Below are 17,990 nucleotides of genomic sequence, written 5' to 3' on the forward strand. Positions count from 1 at the left end.
ACAAGAGGACGTGGACGGAAGATCAGCTGATGTCGCTTAGCTAACACACGCGCATATAAACAGCCCCGAGATCTCGCGAAAACACCTCTCAGGACCCAGGCGATGAGGAAGTTGAGAGTCGAGATCAGCTGATCCTGCTGGCTAACGTAGCAAGGAGAGCATCGCATACACGCACTAACACCGCTGGTCACCCAATCAGCACACCCGAAGGATCGTCCGAAGCATACACATACACACACACTAACTGACCTTCCAAACACCAGGAAACAGGTATGGGAAACGGCAACAGGATGCGACGTGAGTCGAGCGGCGGCCATGTTACAATGCGCTCGGTAGCAAGCTTGAGCTAGACCGAGAGTAGGAAAGGGAAAGAGAGAGTCAGCGTATGAGTGCGAGTGAGACGACCGATAGAAGAGTGACCGAGCGCCAGAGGGGATGGGTAGGACATGCGTGTGAGCGAAATAGATGCTACCGATATTTTCGTAGGAGAAATTTAGTTTTAGAGTGTTTTAGACATGAGACGTGTGTCAGCGAAGTTTGTTCCGAAATTGCTCAATTTCGACCAAAAGAAACGTCGCATGAGCATCGCCCAAGAGCTACTGAATGACGTCAACGATGATCCAGATTTACTCAACAGGGTTATAACAGGTAACGAAACATGGGTATACGGTTATGACGTCGAGACTAAGACTCAATCGTCCCAGTGGAGGCATTCTGGATCACCAAGACCAAAAAAAGCACGCCAAGTTCGATCAAATGTAAAGGTTTTGCTTACAGTTTTCTTTGACTGCAGGGGTGTGGTGCATCATGAGTTCTTGCCACAGGGTAGAACAGTAAATAAGGAATATTACCTGCAAGTTATGCGCAATTTGCGCGAAGCAATCCGCCAGAAACGTCCGAATTTGTGGAAAAATAAAAATTGGCTTTTGCACCATGATAACGCCCCTGCTCCCACATCGTTGCTTGTGCGCGAATTTTTGGCTAAAACCAACACAGTAACGATGCCACAGGCACCGTATTCCCCAGATCTGGCCCCCTGTGACTTCTTCTTGTTCCCAAAACTGAAGAGGCCCATGAAAGGACGGCGTTTTGCCACGATTGAGGAGATAAAGACGGCATCGAAGGATGAACTAAACAAGATCACAAAAAATGATTTTTTGAAATGCTTTGAGGATTGGAAAAAGCGTTGGCACAAGTGCATTATATCCGAGGGGGATTACTTTGAAGGAGATAAAATAAAAATTGATGAATAAATAAATATTTTTTGAGAAAAATAAAAATTCACCTTACTTTTTGATCACACCTCGTACATTGGTATTGGGCAGACTATTGATTAGGTATCGAGATAATAGGAAATCACAGTAGCTTGATCTTGGGCGAGAACAGTAGCATGACGATAGTTATGCTATACATTTCTAGGTGGCCAGCGAGGCCAGTGCGAGGAGAAATGATTAGCGACCCGACATTCAGTGACCAAAACCAGACGATTTGCAGCGTTACTCATCCTTCTAACGCGAGGACTGTAGCTGGTGCTCAACAAATTTAAGCTGCAATGATTGGCTGACTGCACCACTGGTGGAGGCTGAGGCCGGAAGAAAAATAATTATTTTTCCGTCTCCCTCTCCCCGTCACACATGTAGACTGATGTTAAATCATGGGTCATGTTTTTAAATAACGCTATCAAACTTTGATGGTCAATCGCATCACCATTTCTATAACAAAAAATGCTAACGTGAACTGTGGATTGGTCATTATTAAAGTGAAATTCCTGAGCAGCATTTTGAAGAATATATTTCAAATTTTTAAAAAAGTCAATACAAGCTAATACTTTTCCTGGGATCAGCTTCTCTTTCAGTTAAAACAGATAAGTCAATTGATTTTTTGCTCAGATACATTTTGACCAATGAAGGCAAGGATGGTATACCTAACCAGTGAAGATAAGCATGGCAAAACGCAATCAGTGAAGACAAGGATGATAAACCCGACAAATAAAGACAAGAATGAAAAAAAATCCAACCAATAAAGGCAAGAATTGTATACCCGAATAGTGAAGGTAAAAGTATGGCAAAAAACCAATTAGTGAAGGCAAGGATGATATACCCGACCAATGAAGGCAAGGATGATTTACGCAGTCAGCAAATTTTCTGCTTCTTTACTGAGTGGAGTTTTTTCTCGTCTTTAAGTCTTAGTGAACTAATGAGAAAATCAGAGGGGATCAGCATATTAATCTAGTCCTCAGAGGGGTAACCGTGGCCTTTTTAATTTAGATGAGAACACTAAGATTTTTTTAATGTATTTTGACCCACTGAACACGAATATCGATAGTGTTTTACGATCTGACAGTTGAGTAATTTGTTATACACATTTTAAATCTTTAAAGCATTTTATCTTTTGAACAAAAAGAGATGGAAAGATGTGACCAGGTTATTTATGTTCCTTAATCCATAACAAACGAATTCATTTTTTGTTTTTCTCGCTAAAGTTATTAGAACCGGAACTATTGTTAATGAATTGCAAAAAGTCGGCGCAACGTCGAGGCACCCGGACAAATTCATCTATCTTTTTTGTCGATATCAAATAGCTTCGAAAAAAATGTAATAAAGGGTTCTGATATATTCAATTTCTCCCATGAAATTCGTAGGTCTGTTTCATCGCAGAATTTATCATTGAGTACAAAACCGACAGTTTTGATAGATTCACTCAATATGGGCGCATAGTTCGATATGCAATAATGCTCATAAGCCTTTAATATAACATTTTCTGTGTTAATTGATGGAAAATTTTAGATTTATTTTTTTGTTTTCTTTTGATGAAAATAATCCGGTCTTCGAAATAACTCTTCAAGGCTAACTTCAATTTTGAGTGTTTTACGTTATCGATTCCATACTTGCTTAAAACTAGTTTTGATAAATCATCGAGTAAAAAAATTTCACCTAAAAGAATCTGCGACTCAATTGATTCAATGGTATTTGATATCTGCTTATCTAATACGGTAAAATTTTGTCAAGCGTCGCTCGAATTATCAATAAGTTCATCTGCATTCTCATTTAAGCATAAATTAATTTCTTGTTTCTGCGCTTGCTCAGTATTTTTATATTTGTACATGTACATTGTACATGTACCATGCAATTCCTATGGTACTTCAAGTTGGCTTCTAGTATTTTTTCGACTCTATTATAATATGCAAGCTTTAGGTATACATCATCGTGAACAACACTTATTGCATGGAAGAAACGTTTCGCGAAGTCTAATTTCTCAATTGCACATAATACTTCATCATTCTTTTTTCTTGTACAACCACAAATAGTACACAAATCATCACGCTTCATTTCCGTTTATAGTTTTATTCGTTTGATCCGTACCAACTGCATTTTTGTTGTATATCGATTACCTCGTCGTTTTCGCTATTGTTATTATATTTATTATTATAGTTACTTTCATCAGTGGTTCTCTTATTTTTATTCTGCTCAATGCTCTTTGATCCGTATAAGTTTTATAGCAAGTTTGCGAGTGATATTGAAAACGAGCTAAAAATTTATAAGCCTATATCAATCTACGTTCTATGGAAATTAGCGGTTCTTGTATTGTATCGAATCACAAATGTTCAGATCAATTTATCAAACAGCAAATAATATAAACATTCCTTCGTTGCCCAACACCTAAAGTCGTAGAGAAACGTCATCTTGGCGTACAGTAGCAGCCTCTCGTATACGTGTACAACCAGCTCCAGTAGTAGTGGTTTTGATATTAACATATTTTTGACAAATTAATATCAAACAGTACATTCATTACTATTTCTAAATGCCATGACGATCTATTTTAATCAAACCTCAGTTGTCACCAGTCAAGTTTATATTGACAGAGTCGAACACAGAATGCTTTGCCCGAACGAAATAAATACAAGTTGTAACTTGCAAAATGAAAATTGTAAACAAGTGAGTAGTGTTTATTCTACGCGCGAATTTCAAAATAAGTACTTTACAAGTATATTAATCAGAAAAATGGTTATCTTGTAAAAAATATGATTATTCAATTGATACGCAAAATAAAAAAAATGATTTTTTTTATGAATGATACCTTCAAAATTCATACATGCATACGCCGAAAGTCGCCGATTATTCAAGGGTTTCTAGTATAAAATAATATGCGGCAAAGTAATTAATGTGCTATTTCTATAGTATATTTGAAAGTTAAATTGAAAAATACAGCATCATGTTAAAAAAGTTAAAAATTTGTCATATTATTTATCACATTTGTAAATATTACGATTATGACGTGGATCCTATTATTAGACCTTTTATAGAACACTTCAAAAAACAATGGGCTGATAATTAAAGAAGTTACTAACTTGTTGACAATTCACTGTCATAATTAGTGTATGAAAATTTAAAATGGGTATTCGTATAATCTCCGAGAGATGTGTTTCATTGCCATCGATGACGATGGCGGCTGCTCGGCGGATGCCGCGCACCAACATATCGCCGCAGCGCGAGCGATCGTTAAAACGTCGTCGATAACTTTAATTGTATTCAATATTTTTTCAAAAATCAAAATGAGTATTAATCTAGAAGTAAAACTCTACCACCATGTGTAATTTTTAAGTAATTTTGAGATCCGGAACATTTATTTGTATTCTTATAAACAAATAAACTACCAAAAAACAGCAAAAATATCGATATTTTTGGCTTTCTGCTTGTTTCTAAATCAATAAAAATGTTTTTTTATCACATACGAGGTGTGTTAAAAAAATAACGAGAATTTTCGTTTTATGAAAAAAATATTTAATTATTCATCTACATTAATGTTATCGCCTTCAAAGTAGTCCCCTCCGGATACAATACACTTATGCCAACGCTTTTTCCAATCCTCGAAACACTTTTGAAACTCGATCTTTGTAATAGCTTTTAGCTCTTTCAGCGATTCGCTTTTAATGTCATCTATGCTTGTAAAACGACGGCCTTTTAATGTTCTCTTTATTTTTGGAAATAGAAAAAAGTCACATGGAGCCATATCTGGCGAATATGGAGGCTGAGGCATCGTTACATTTTCGTTTTTGGCCAAAAATTCACGAACAAGCAATGAAGTGTGAGCAGGCGCATTATCGTGGTGCAAAAGCCATGAATTGTTTTGCCACAAATCTGGGCGTTTTTTTCGGATTGCTTCACGCAAACGACGTTGAACTTGTAGGTAGTACTGCTTATTGATTGTTTGACCTTGTGGCAAGAATTCATAATGCACTATGCCATTAAAATCGAAGAACACAGTGAGCATAACCTTCACATTCGACCGCACTTGTCGAGCCTTTTTCGGTCTTGGCGATCCAGAATGCCTCCACTGGGACGATTGAGCCTTAGTTTCGACATCATATCCGTAAACCCATGTTTCGTCACCTGTTATAACATGTTTTAGTAGTTCTGCATCGTTATTGACTTCATTTAGCGACACCTGAGCAACTTCCATTCGCCGCTGTTTTTGTTCGAAATTCAACAATTTTGGAACGAATTTTGCTGCCACACGTTTCATACCCAAAACATTCGAAAAAATTTGATGGCATGAGCCAACTGATATGCCAACATCATCAGCGACATCTCTGATTGTGATTTGGCGATCGTTCATAACCATTTCTTTCACTTTTTTCACGTTTTCATCGGTTGTTGATGTGCTTGGGCGTCCGGGTCGTTCGTCATTTTCAACGTTTTCGTGGCCATCTTGGAAACGCTTATACCACTCATAAATCCTTGCTTTACTCATAGCAGACTCACTATATGCCTTTGTTAACATTTGACAAACTTTACTACACTTTATTTCATTTTTTACGCAAAATTTAATACAAATTCTTTGATCCATTTTTTTTCACAAACGAAAATCGCCGAGCTCGAAAAACACGTCTAACGTTAGCGGCTGCCACTTAAAAAGTAAGCAATGAATATTGCTGAAAATTTTATCGTACTTCAGGGGCATGTGTACCAACATAATAAAAAAAATTTTATACAAGCGGACTCTCCAAACCCGCGAAATTTAAAAATTCTCGTTACTTTTTGAACACACCTCGTAAATGTAGGATACACTTTTATCTTTAAAATAAGACCATATCCAATGAAAAATATTCATTAGAAGCTGAGTTATAGATGAATTTGTCCGGGCACCTCGTTGCGCCGTCTTTTTGCAATTAATTAACAATACCTCTGGTTCTAATAACTTTAGCGAGAAAAATAAAAATGAATTTGTTTGCTATGGATTAAGAAACATAATTTACCTGGTGACATCTTTCCATCTCTTTTTGTTCAAAAGATAAAACGCTTTAAAGATTTAAAATGTTTATAACAAATTACTCGACTGTCAAATCGTAAAACACTATCGATATTCGTGTTCAGCGGGTCATAATACATTTAAAAAATCTTAGTGTTCTCATCTAAATTAAAAAGGCCACGGTTACCCCTCTGGTGACTAGACTATGTACGAGGTCTGTCCGGAAAGTATCGGGCCTACCTTTATATTTTCGTGCTAGCGTTATTCTTTATCATCTGGTGGGTGGCATCCTTCAAAACAATCCCCACTTGATTGAATAACACGGTTCCATCGATGTTTCCACTTTTCAAAACAGTCCTGGAACTCACTTTTAGGGATAGCCTTAAGTACACTCGTCGCATTGTATTCAACCGTTGTTTTGTCATCGAATCGGTGTCCTTTGAGTGGTTTTTTTAGTTTTGGAAACAGCCAAAAGTCATAAGGAGCTATGTCGGGACTGTATGGAGGTTGTCGAAGAAATGCGATATTGTGTTTGCTCAAAAACTGCTGCACAAGATCGGATAAATGCGCTGGCGCATGATCGTGATGGTGAAGTCAGTCACCACTTTCCCAAAAGTGCGGCCGTTTTTTTCTTACTGCATCACGCAAACGTTTCAAAATTTGAACGTAGTATTCTTTATTGATTTTCTGAGCTGTTGGTGCATATTCGTGATGTACAACACTTTCACAATCGAAAAAAACAATCTACATTGACTTAACATTGCTCCGACTTTGACGTGATTTTTTTGGTCTTGGCGATTCAGAATGCTTCCACTGTGAAGATTGTTGTTTTGTTTCAGGATCATAACCATAAACCCATGATTCATCACCTGTAATAACTTTTCTAAGCACATTATCATCATTATTGACCATTTCCAGATTGTCCAGAGCGATTTCTAAGCGAATGTTCTGCTCTGCTGTGAGCAATTTTGGGATGAATTTCGCACACACGCGTTTTATTCCTAAATTTTCGGTTAAAATTTCTGAAATGATAGTTTATGGTATCCCAAGGTCTTCTTCTAGTTCTGGCACAGTCATACGACGATCTTGTTCGATTGCAAGTCTCACCAGCTCAATATTATCTGCGGTTTTTGTCGTCGAAGGTCGGCCGGAACGATAATCACTATCGACAGAAGTGCGACTATCCTTGAACCGTTTATACCACTCTTTTATTCGTGTTTTACTCATACACTCGCTTCCGAAGGCCTTTTGCATCATTTCAATAGTTGCCGAACTCGTTTTTCCGAGTTGAAAGCAAAATTTGATGCAAATTCATTGATCTTGTTTTTTAGTCATTTTTGACAATATCAAAATGCGACGAATGCGAAAAAGGCACTGTAAACAAAGACACGTTGCGCATGAACTATACGTCCGGCAGGTGTCAGTAAGTAACCAATAGATTCGTGAGGCTTTACTGTTGACGTTCCTGTCCGGTAGAGGTCGCTTGAACACTATGGCGCGAAGATATAAACGTAGGCCCGATACTTTCCAGACAGACCTCGTATCTTATTATATCTTTAATTGTTAAATCTCTGCTTAACATTCAGTTATACGCAATTTGTGCCATGCGAAATATTTTGTTATTACCTTCTTGAGGTTTTTTCAACAACCAACCCAAAGATATGTTGAGTGGTTTTATAATGTCACTGCCATGAATTTTTTGGACACTTGGTGGCATGGTCTACCAAGTGTATAATTTAATACAATTCTCTACAGTATGCAAATAGTACTTTTTAAATTCTTTTGTATTAATCATTCTGCTACCAGACGTGGTTTGTAATATATTCTAAAGCCTTTTGATTAGAAATTCATTTAATCTTATATATTTAGCTACTTTGTCAGCTTGAGAGAAAAAAAAAATAAGCAACATTGCCTATATTGGTTGTCCTATATCCTTGTTTAACCATACAGTCAAGGATAGATTTTTATTCAACAAATGTTGCACACGTACTATTCTTTTTTTTTATTTCTTTCTATTCAGCTATTCTTGTAGACGATTTTTTGGATTTTTTGTAATTAAGATTGTAAAAAATATCTAAAATGTATTTTAGTAATCTTCTCCAACAATCTAGAGTTGCTTAGCCGGTTTTGAAAAATTGGTTTTTACATCTGAGCTTTTGAACATATCCCAAATTATTAATAAATTTAGGCCCAATTAAACAAATATTACAGCACGTAGTTGCTTTTTGATTTATTAAAGTATTGCATAATTTTCCATCAGGCAAAGTTATTTTTAGATCGAATCTCACTTAAAATGAAAAATGTTTTTATTGAAAAATATAATTATCAGCTTTATTTAGAATTTTAGAATAATACTTGTAAAATTTATGAGTAGATTCATCATTTTCTTTCACAAATTCAAATTCAATTAAGCAACTATAAAAACTAAGTTTGGTGTTTCAGTAGAGCAGATGACCTTGTAAGCACTTTTGAACTGAAGTGGTGTAAAAGAGATTGTAACGGTGTAGGCTGGTCATGGCCTACACCGTGCGTCCCTTCTCTCTCTCCGACATTGGCAAGGGCTCATGACAGGCATCTGGTGCACGTATATTTTCGTGCCTAATGCCAGCCTTTTGTTTCAGCATCGGTTTCTCTCTTCTACAAGAAAGAAAGAGAGAGCAGCAGCAGTACTAGTGGGCAGAAGCGCGCAACAACTTGCGCTCCCGTCAGTCACCGAAAGTGAGAGAGAGAGAGAGAGAGTGCAGCTACAGTGCGACTAGATGCGCGGCACAGTTCACGCTTAGCGGTGCCGCGTGCCGGCGATTAGGCAAGTGAATGGTGGGGAGGGCGTGAAAAGTAGTCTCTCACGTACTATTGCGTCGTCTCTCGCGAGCATTGAGGAAGTGACCTCGCGAATGAGAGTATACCAGCTTAACGCACTGCCACAGTATTTTCAAGAGCGGCCTTTTTCCATCAGTCACGCCCTATCTGAGGGAGTCACCAGCCGGCAGAACAAAAGATCAACGTGCCAGCCCAGCGAACTTTGCCATTCATACAGGTTATCTTCTCTCCTATGGTTTTTCTTTCTTAATCGGTTTAACCCTTTTTGGCTATTCGCGACTTGTGCGCTGTGCCAGGCTCTCGTCGGCCGGCACAGCTGAATTAGTGGTTAAGTTTCCTTTTATTATCGTGTAGAAAATCGGTATGAGATGGCAAGGCGCTCACGTGCCGGCTATCTCATTTAGTTGATAAGAAGTTATTGTGTATTAGGTTAAGGTTTCATAAATTGTTCTGTTCATCATCGCTTGAGGTAGCGATTTTATAATAATAAATATAATTCGTTGGTTAAAGGTGAGAGTAGTTATTGTGATCGCCTTTCCTCTTCTGCCTTGATGGGAGCGATATACCGCCTCCCTCACCTCCTCCTTAAATAACTAGGTCATAGCGGGAAACATTTGCCGGTCAAGGAGGTCGACGCTATTACAAGATTATAAAAACAGAACTATCTGGTGGTAATTTATTGGACGAATTTTCATTGGAAGCTTCGTTGTCGACTTTGTCTTCATTATGTATCGCAGCAAAATTTGTATGTGGAACAACATTTTTTCCATTGTAACACGTACGTTAATAATTTAAGCCCGAACAACGTTGCGTCACAAATTATTTAAGGGGAAAGGCTCGGAAGGCGCACTCGCTTCGTCGCGGAAAATTAACGAGGGCTATGTCGTCCAGTAATATCGATAATCGCAATTTAACTAATTACGAGAGAGACAGGTTAAACAGAATAAACTCATCAGTTCAGCTATTTTACACTTTATTACAACAATAACGTACATACAGCGTTCGACGTGTGCGTCGGCCGAGTCCGGGCTAAGTTCGTTCCGTGCGAATTAACGCACAGGAGACAGAACATCACCTTACAACTTGTCCCGCGAATTCCGCGAGGGCGATGCGAGTTCACGCATGCAACCGCTCGTCCGCGTCCGGCCTATATAATGCTCGGAGAGAGAGAAATCGAGGCGCGCACTGAGAAACAAAAAGGGTACCTGACCTTGGGAGGGAGCGCTGCTGCAGAAGTCCGCGTCTTCTGGGCCAACGATGTCGTCCTCGAAAGGCGGGATTCTGGATGGATGCAGATGGTCCTGTCCTCCTTTTCTATTCCGTTCACTAGATATACTTTCGCTTATCGCACACACTTCTCGGTCGCGAGGCTCAACTCTCCAAATTAATTGTTGGTCAAAGCCACACTGACTGCGATCTCGCGCCTTCCGCGACGTCTTACTCGCCCCTCCCTATAGGTACTCAAAAACGGCCGAGCGCCGCCGGCTACGCACACATGTGCGACTCATGCCGGCGACACTACTTCTCTCTCTCCTCCTCTGCTCTCCGCTCTTGCCCTATCCTTCCAACGCCAGGCATCTCCGCTGATCAGGAATCAAACCTGCAACAAAGCCACATCGTGCGTCGAAACTCGGTTTTAATCAACCAAGACCGATGTGGCAGCGGCTCAGGGGAAGGCACGCGGAAGAGAGAGAGAGAGGCGAACAGGGTGATCGAACTCAACGATCGATTCGCCCGTCACACCATTATCACTTAATTGACACTCCAGAACAGTATTCGTAAGATGACATGAACATATATATATATATATATATCTATTATAATGTAGCGATGAAAGTGAAAAAATCTTTCTCTAAACAATGATGAAGAGTATTTTCCTATCGGTATAAAGCGAACTGTTGAAAAATATGATCAGAAAAATGTGAACGATTTAATTAGAAAGGTTGGTTCAACCAAAGTACAATCGGAGTTACTAGCTTCAGACTTAAAGAGGATAAATATGGTGAGAAAGGGTAATAAAGTAAGTGCATACCGTAACCGAGAGGAACAGTTTCGTAAGTCTTTTAATGAAGATGCAGAACTACTACACTGACGTAAAAGGATTCATCGATGAATTAAAGCCAGAGGTGTACAAACCTGAGGATTGGCAACTATTTATTGATTCATCACAGCGCAGCCTTAAAGCAGTATCTCTTCACGTTACAAACAAGTATTCTCCTAGACCATTAGCACATTTAACTACGCTCAAAGAAGTGTATTCGAATCTTGAATCAGTTTTGAGAAAAATAAAGTACAAACAACATAATTGGAAAATATGTGAAGACTTGAAAATGTTATCCCTGATATTAGGACAACAATCTGGAATCATAAAATACCCATGTTATTTGAGTATGTTCGATAGTAAAGATAGTACAAATCACTATAAAAAACAGAATTGGCCATCAAGAGAGTCATTTAAACCTGGAAAACATAATATTCTTAAAGAATCTCTTAAAAAGCATACTTTAAGAATATTCTTGAAGAAGAAATCCACTCAAAATTTTAATACCTCTTCTGCATATAAAGCTTGGATTGATGAAACAATTAGTCAAGGCATTGGAGAAAAATGGTCAATGTTTTAAATACTTAGAAACAGTGTTTTATAAGAAATCAGATGCTAAATTAAAAAAAGGCATCTTTGATGGTCCTGAAGTCCGTACATTATTTAGAGATGCAAACTTTGACACAACTATGAATATATCCGAGAAAGCAACATGGTCAAGCTTTAAGAGGTGTCAACAAAATTTTTGGGCAACACAAAAGACGGAGATCATATAAATGTCAAAAGAATGGTACGCAATTACCAGAAATTAGGCTGCCTAATAAACTTAAAACTTCATTCTCTTCATTTTCATATTGATCAATTTCCTGAAAATAATAGTGACTTTAGTGAAGAGCAAGGTGAAAGGTTTCACCAAGACTTAAAAGAATTTTAACGTAGATTTCAAGAAAGGTGGGGTATAAATATGTTGACAGATTAGTGCTGGATTATAAAAAGAGTGACAACTTGGACAAAGGGACAAAAACGTGCTAGAAACCCTTCACACCGAACATTCGATAAAAAACATGTGCGTAAGCGAAAATCAATTTAATACTACAATATCTTAAAAATAACTAAAATTACCGCAGCCGGTCTCACTAGCGTGACTGATGATCAATTTTAAGCCTAATTTACCCTTTACATTCCAAGTTAATCTTATTTTTATATATATCTCATCATGAAAAACCGTTAAAATGGAATTAAAACAAAGATTTTCAAGAAAATCATTAAATTTATCCAATATGTCACCAGTTAATGTCTCCTGGGAGTGATCTTTTAAAAAATCTGACGTTAAATATATGATCAGCAACCTTAAAATTTATCAATATATCATTTATAATGCTTACTAATTGTTTTGAAGTCACAAAATCAAATTTCAATCGGTTTCGAATCAAATTTAGCATGAATTTCGGCTTTTTCCGTTTTTTAGTAGTTTGAACTCGGTATGAGGGATTAAAAAATAGTTAAAAATATATTCAAGACATATTTTTCGATATATTTTTTCCCGTAGAATTTACTTCTTTGGGAATCCACCATATTTCTCAGCATCAAATGAATATTTTTCAGTAAACTCAACTTTAAAAAATTTCTTATAAAAAGGCGCTTTTAAGGACATAACATTTATACCGAAGGGTTGCAAACCCCTTTTTAATAGGGGTAAATACATTAATTTTTGTACTGTTTTACGACATGTTATATAGTAAATCAGCTCGAGTGATTTAAAAATTGCACTGATCATGAGAAAATACGAAAATCAAATTGACGTGTTTCCGGATTTAAAAAAAAAAAATATTTAAGGGATGCTTCACCCCCTAGAAACCACCCCGTCAAATTATCAGCACGTTAATCCACCTAACCCTGGGATGAACAAGTTTAGTCGTTTGTTATTTCTTGAAATAATTTAATCCTATGCATGAGTGAGCTACCTCAACTAACCAACCTGCCTCTAACCCACCAAACCCCCATAAACCACTCTTACCGAACCACATGCAGGCTAACCCACCTAATCCTGTGAAAAGCAACTTTAGTTGTTTGTTATTTCTTGAAATAATTGAATTTTACACCATAAGTGAGTTATCCCAGCTGTATAACATACCTCTTATCCACCTACTCCTAACCTATCTAACCCCCACCCTTATGAACCACCCTTATTGAAACACAAGCAGGCTAAACCTCCTAACCCTGGGATAAACAAGTTTAGTCGTTTGTTATTTCTTGAAATAATTTAATCCTATGCATGAGCGAGCTACCTCAACTAACCAACCTGCCTCTAACCCACCAAAGCCCCATAAACCACTCTTACCGACCCACATGCAGGCTAACCCACCTAATCCTGTGAAAAGCAACTTTAGTCGTTTGTTATTTCTTGAAATAATTGAATTTTACACCATAAGTGAGTTATCCCAGCTGTATAACATACCTCTTATCCACCTACTCCTAACCTATCTAACCCCCACCCTTATAAACCACCCTTATTGAAACACAAGCAGGCTAAACCTCCTAACCCTGGGAAACACGAGTTAAGTTGTTTGTTATTTCCTGAAATAATTTAATCCTACGCCTGAGCGAGCTATCTCAACTAACCAACCTGCCTCTAACCCACCAAAGCCCCATAAACCACTCTTACCGACCCACATGCAGGCTAACCCACCTAATCCTGTGAAAAGCAACTTTAGTCGTTTGTTATTTCTTGAAATAATTGAATTTTACACCATAAGTGAGTTATCCCAGCTGTATAACATACCTCTTATCCACCTACTCCTAACCTATCTAACCCCCACCCTTATGAACCACCCTTATTGAAACACAAGCAGGCTAAACCTCCTAACCCTGGGATAAACAAGTTTAGTCGTTTGTTATTTCTTGAAATAATTTAATCCTATGCATGAGCGAGCTACCTCAACTAACCAACCTGCCTCTAACCCACCAAAGCCCCATAAACCACTCTTACCGACCCACATGCAGGCTAACCCACCTAATCCTGTGAAAAGCAACTTTAGTCGTTTGTTATTTCTTGAAATAATTGAATTTTACACCATAAGTGAGTTATCCCAGCTGTATAACATACCTCTTATCCACCTACTCCTAACCTATCTAACCCCCACCCTTATAAACCACCCTTATTGAAACACAAGCAGGCTAAACCTCCTAACCCTGGGAAACACGAGTTAAGTTGTTTGTTATTTCCTGAAATAATTTAATCCTACGCCTGAGCGAGCTATCTCAACTAACCAACCTGCCTCTAACCCACCAAACTCCCATAAACCACCCTTACCCAACCAAATGTAGGCTAATAGACCTAATTTCGGGAAAATTGAGTTTATCAGTTGTTTTTTCTTAAAATAATTGATTTTTACACCGTACGTGGGTTATCCCATTTTTTTTGATAAAACATATCTGTAGCTCTAACATAATTTATAACAAATAAAAATATGTTTAATACATTTTATTTTAATAGTACCAAAATGGCTAGAAATATCTTTTAAAAATAAACACGAGAATAACACGAGGTCTAATTATCATTTATAGATCTATACATATATATTTATATTCATATGTAGATACATAAATATATTTACGGAAGAGCCATCGTACGCGATACTACATATATTTTGATTTTTCATAATAATTTTCATCCTTTTCTTTTTTTTATATATTGGTAAATTAAAATGTATCATTCCACGAATTCCTTACAGAAATGATAATCATCGAAAAAGTGTTTGAAACATAATGATCTTTTACACCAACCACACCGTATTATAGCAACATTTTTACATGCTTCTACTTCGCAATGTATATTGCAAGAATTTCCAAAACTAAAATCAACAGTTATCTGTTTTAGCTGGTTTTTCAGCAATGTAGCCGCTTTTATACCAAGCGTATTTAAAAATATTTGTATATCTTGGTGTAGAAAGCTGGTTATAGACAAGAAACTGCATTTTTATGATGTTATTTCATAAATTTAAATTTATTTCATAGTCCATCAAAATTACTTGATCTGATAAACGTCGAACGAAGTTTTTTCAGATACGAAATCCATAAACATCGAGTGGTTGAATGTTTCCTGTCGTTCCTGTGGTAATTTTTTTTATATTAACAATTTTGTTTGTCGGCATCGTTTCCCTTACAGTTTTATCGCAATGTCCATTCCAAGAGTCTAGTAAAAGTACAGAGTGAGGCCCAACATTTGGGTAAAAAACTTCTTTCAACCACATTTTAAAATGATCTAAAATAAAAAAATATCAAAATTTTTTTATGTCATTGCATTATAATAAACAAAAATATACTTGTCGTTAATTTTCCAGATTTATATGCTTCCACATGCACATTTTCTGATCTAAATAATGAAGATTCCACTATGGGACCGAATTGACCACTTTTTTCTTTTAATACTATAAAAAGTAGTGATAAACGTTTCCCGGTTGCTAATATAGTTAGCTGAATTGTATAACTGTGCGTTGTCGATCAAACCGACTGAACCAGACATTGTACCTGCTTTTCTCCTTCAATTGTTAATGTACTTCCCGAGTGCATTACTAATTGGAAACCACTCTGATCTGAATTATAAAAGTTTGCAGTGCCGATTTCTGGTATACATCATTTAGCATCAGTTACAAAAGCATCAGCATTAGTTTGTAGTTCTCCTTTACTTTCTAATGTTTTTTTGGTGATAAATTTATTTATTTTTCTAGATACTATTCTATGAGCTTTTTTAAATGTTAGTAACCAATTTTGAGAAGCCTTAAATCTTATATCTTCATGGCCAACAATTTTTTGAGCTTGCAATGCCCATTTCCGTATATCTCGATCATGCACTATCGTACCAGCTGCAATAGCGGCTTTTAAATTATTAAACGTCTATTGGCAAATTTGCGCAATTTTTTCTCGGTAAGTTCCATTTTTATTAATTGTTTTCGCCCAACGTTTAAGTTGACTTATAGATGAAACTTTTTTGAATCTATATTGTACAGTATCCAGTTTTAAGTTTTTGTTTTTTCCGCTCCTCCAAAATTGTACGGCTCTTTGTTTATAATCAAATGTGATTTCTTGATCATCATTTGTGCACTGATTTGTTGCTGCAAAATCAGGATCAGAAAAGTGATGTTGAACTTCATCTTCGATCATTTTAGCATCAGTATCTTTATAATCTTCATGAAAATCTCTTCACCAATCATATCAATATCATTAAACTCATTTTCTTTATTATGAATTTACTTTACGTTTAAAAAATAATAACTATTATTATTACTCTTTTATACACAGCTATATGTAATACAATGCAAATAATATTTTTTAAAAACTGATACTATAACTTATTATTAATTTCGAAAAAACAAAATAGTTAATAATTATTTATAATTTATTTTAGTCTCAAATTTTATATTTATAAGCCGTTATTAATTATTTTTATCTTTTTTGTATTTATAATGAAAAGAAAATAATAATTATTACATAAAATTTGTAATACTTGGGACATATTGTTATGCAACATGAATATTATTCAAGAAATACATTTATTTTTCGCTATTTATATAAGGTTAGCCCGCATGTGGTTCGACAAGGGTAGTTTATAAGGGTGGGGGGGTTAGATAGGTTAGGGGTTGGTGAATAAAAGGTATGTGATTCAGCTGGGATAACTCGCTTATGGTGTAAAATTCAATTATTTCAAGAAATAACAAACGACTAAAGTTGCTTTTCCCAGGATTAGGTGGGTTAGCCTGCATGTGGTTCGGTAAGGGTGGTTTATGAGAGACCCAGAGTTAGGTGAATTATCCTGCTCATAGTTTGACGGGGGTGGTTTCTAGGGGATGAAACATCCCTTAAATATAATTTTTTTCAATCCGGAAACACGTCAATTTAATTTTGGTATTTTTTCATTATCAGTGCAATTTTTAAATCTCTCGAGATGATTTACTATATTACATATCGTAAAACAGTACAAAAATATTGTATTTACCCCTATTAAAAAGGGGGTTGCAGCCCTTCGGTATAAATGTTATGTCCTTATAAGCGCCTTTTTATAAGAAATTTTTTAACGTTGAGTTTACTGAAAAATATTCATTTGATGCTGAGAAATATTAAAAAAACCGATTTTAGGGTTTGATTTTCAGGGTGGATTTCATCCTTTAAAAGCCCTTATGAGCCGATAAAAAAAACACGTATCTAATTTTTTTTCAAGTACTACAACATATCCCAAAATCATTCAAATCGGTGAGGTCGGGTTGGGGTGGTTCCCTTGTTAGAATAGACGTTTACGTGGCTGGGGTCCAAAACGTCCCAGTGTGTCAGCTATGATTGGCGCCAGAAGTGTGTCGGCTAAGGGTTAAGTTTCCGGATGAGGTTTCTCCATTTCACTAGTGTTCGAGTGATTACGACGCAAAAGTCTCTGGCCGTTATCGATATTTAAACGACCTTTCAAGAAAATATCTAATCATGATAATTAATGTTACTTAATGCTCTAATTGTAACACTGTGTATAGCATAATCATAATTTTCGCGCTTTCAGCCGGCAATCAATGTCAGCGGTAATAATGCGCAACATTGAGGCGGCGGTTAGCCATGTAAATAGTTGAAACTTGGAGAATTATATAAATATCTCCTTCGTCATACTGTTTAATTTTACAATTAACCTAATTTCAATGAAATAATACTGTTATCACCCTATCATTATATAACAGATAGCTATAGTTTCGACTGCTTTCAGTGTTTGACCACAAAAAAGCGTAAAATGATTTGGATATATTTTAACTTGCAGAAATTCAAGTCATTAATGATTTCCAAGTTTTTTAACTTGTAAAGACTAACAATAAAAAGCAAAGTATAGTGTTACTGTACTGTCTAA

General features: G+C 36.5%; 1 protein-coding gene across 4 annotated transcripts in view; it reads left to right on the forward strand.

Annotated features, from left to right (window-relative positions):
• Nucleotides 1–17,990, forward strand: part of LOC131672143 (uncharacterized) — a 984,265-nt gene that overhangs the window by 102,061 nt on the left and 864,214 nt on the right. The gene's annotated exons all lie outside the window — the stretch shown is intronic.

The sequence above is a fragment of the Phymastichus coffea genome, unplaced genomic scaffold, assembly GCF_024137745.1.
Source record: "Phymastichus coffea isolate CEN01 unplaced genomic scaffold, Cenicafe_Pcof_1.1 PCOF00011, whole genome shotgun sequence".
NCBI lineage: Eukaryota > Metazoa > Arthropoda > Insecta > Hymenoptera > Eulophidae > Phymastichus > Phymastichus coffea.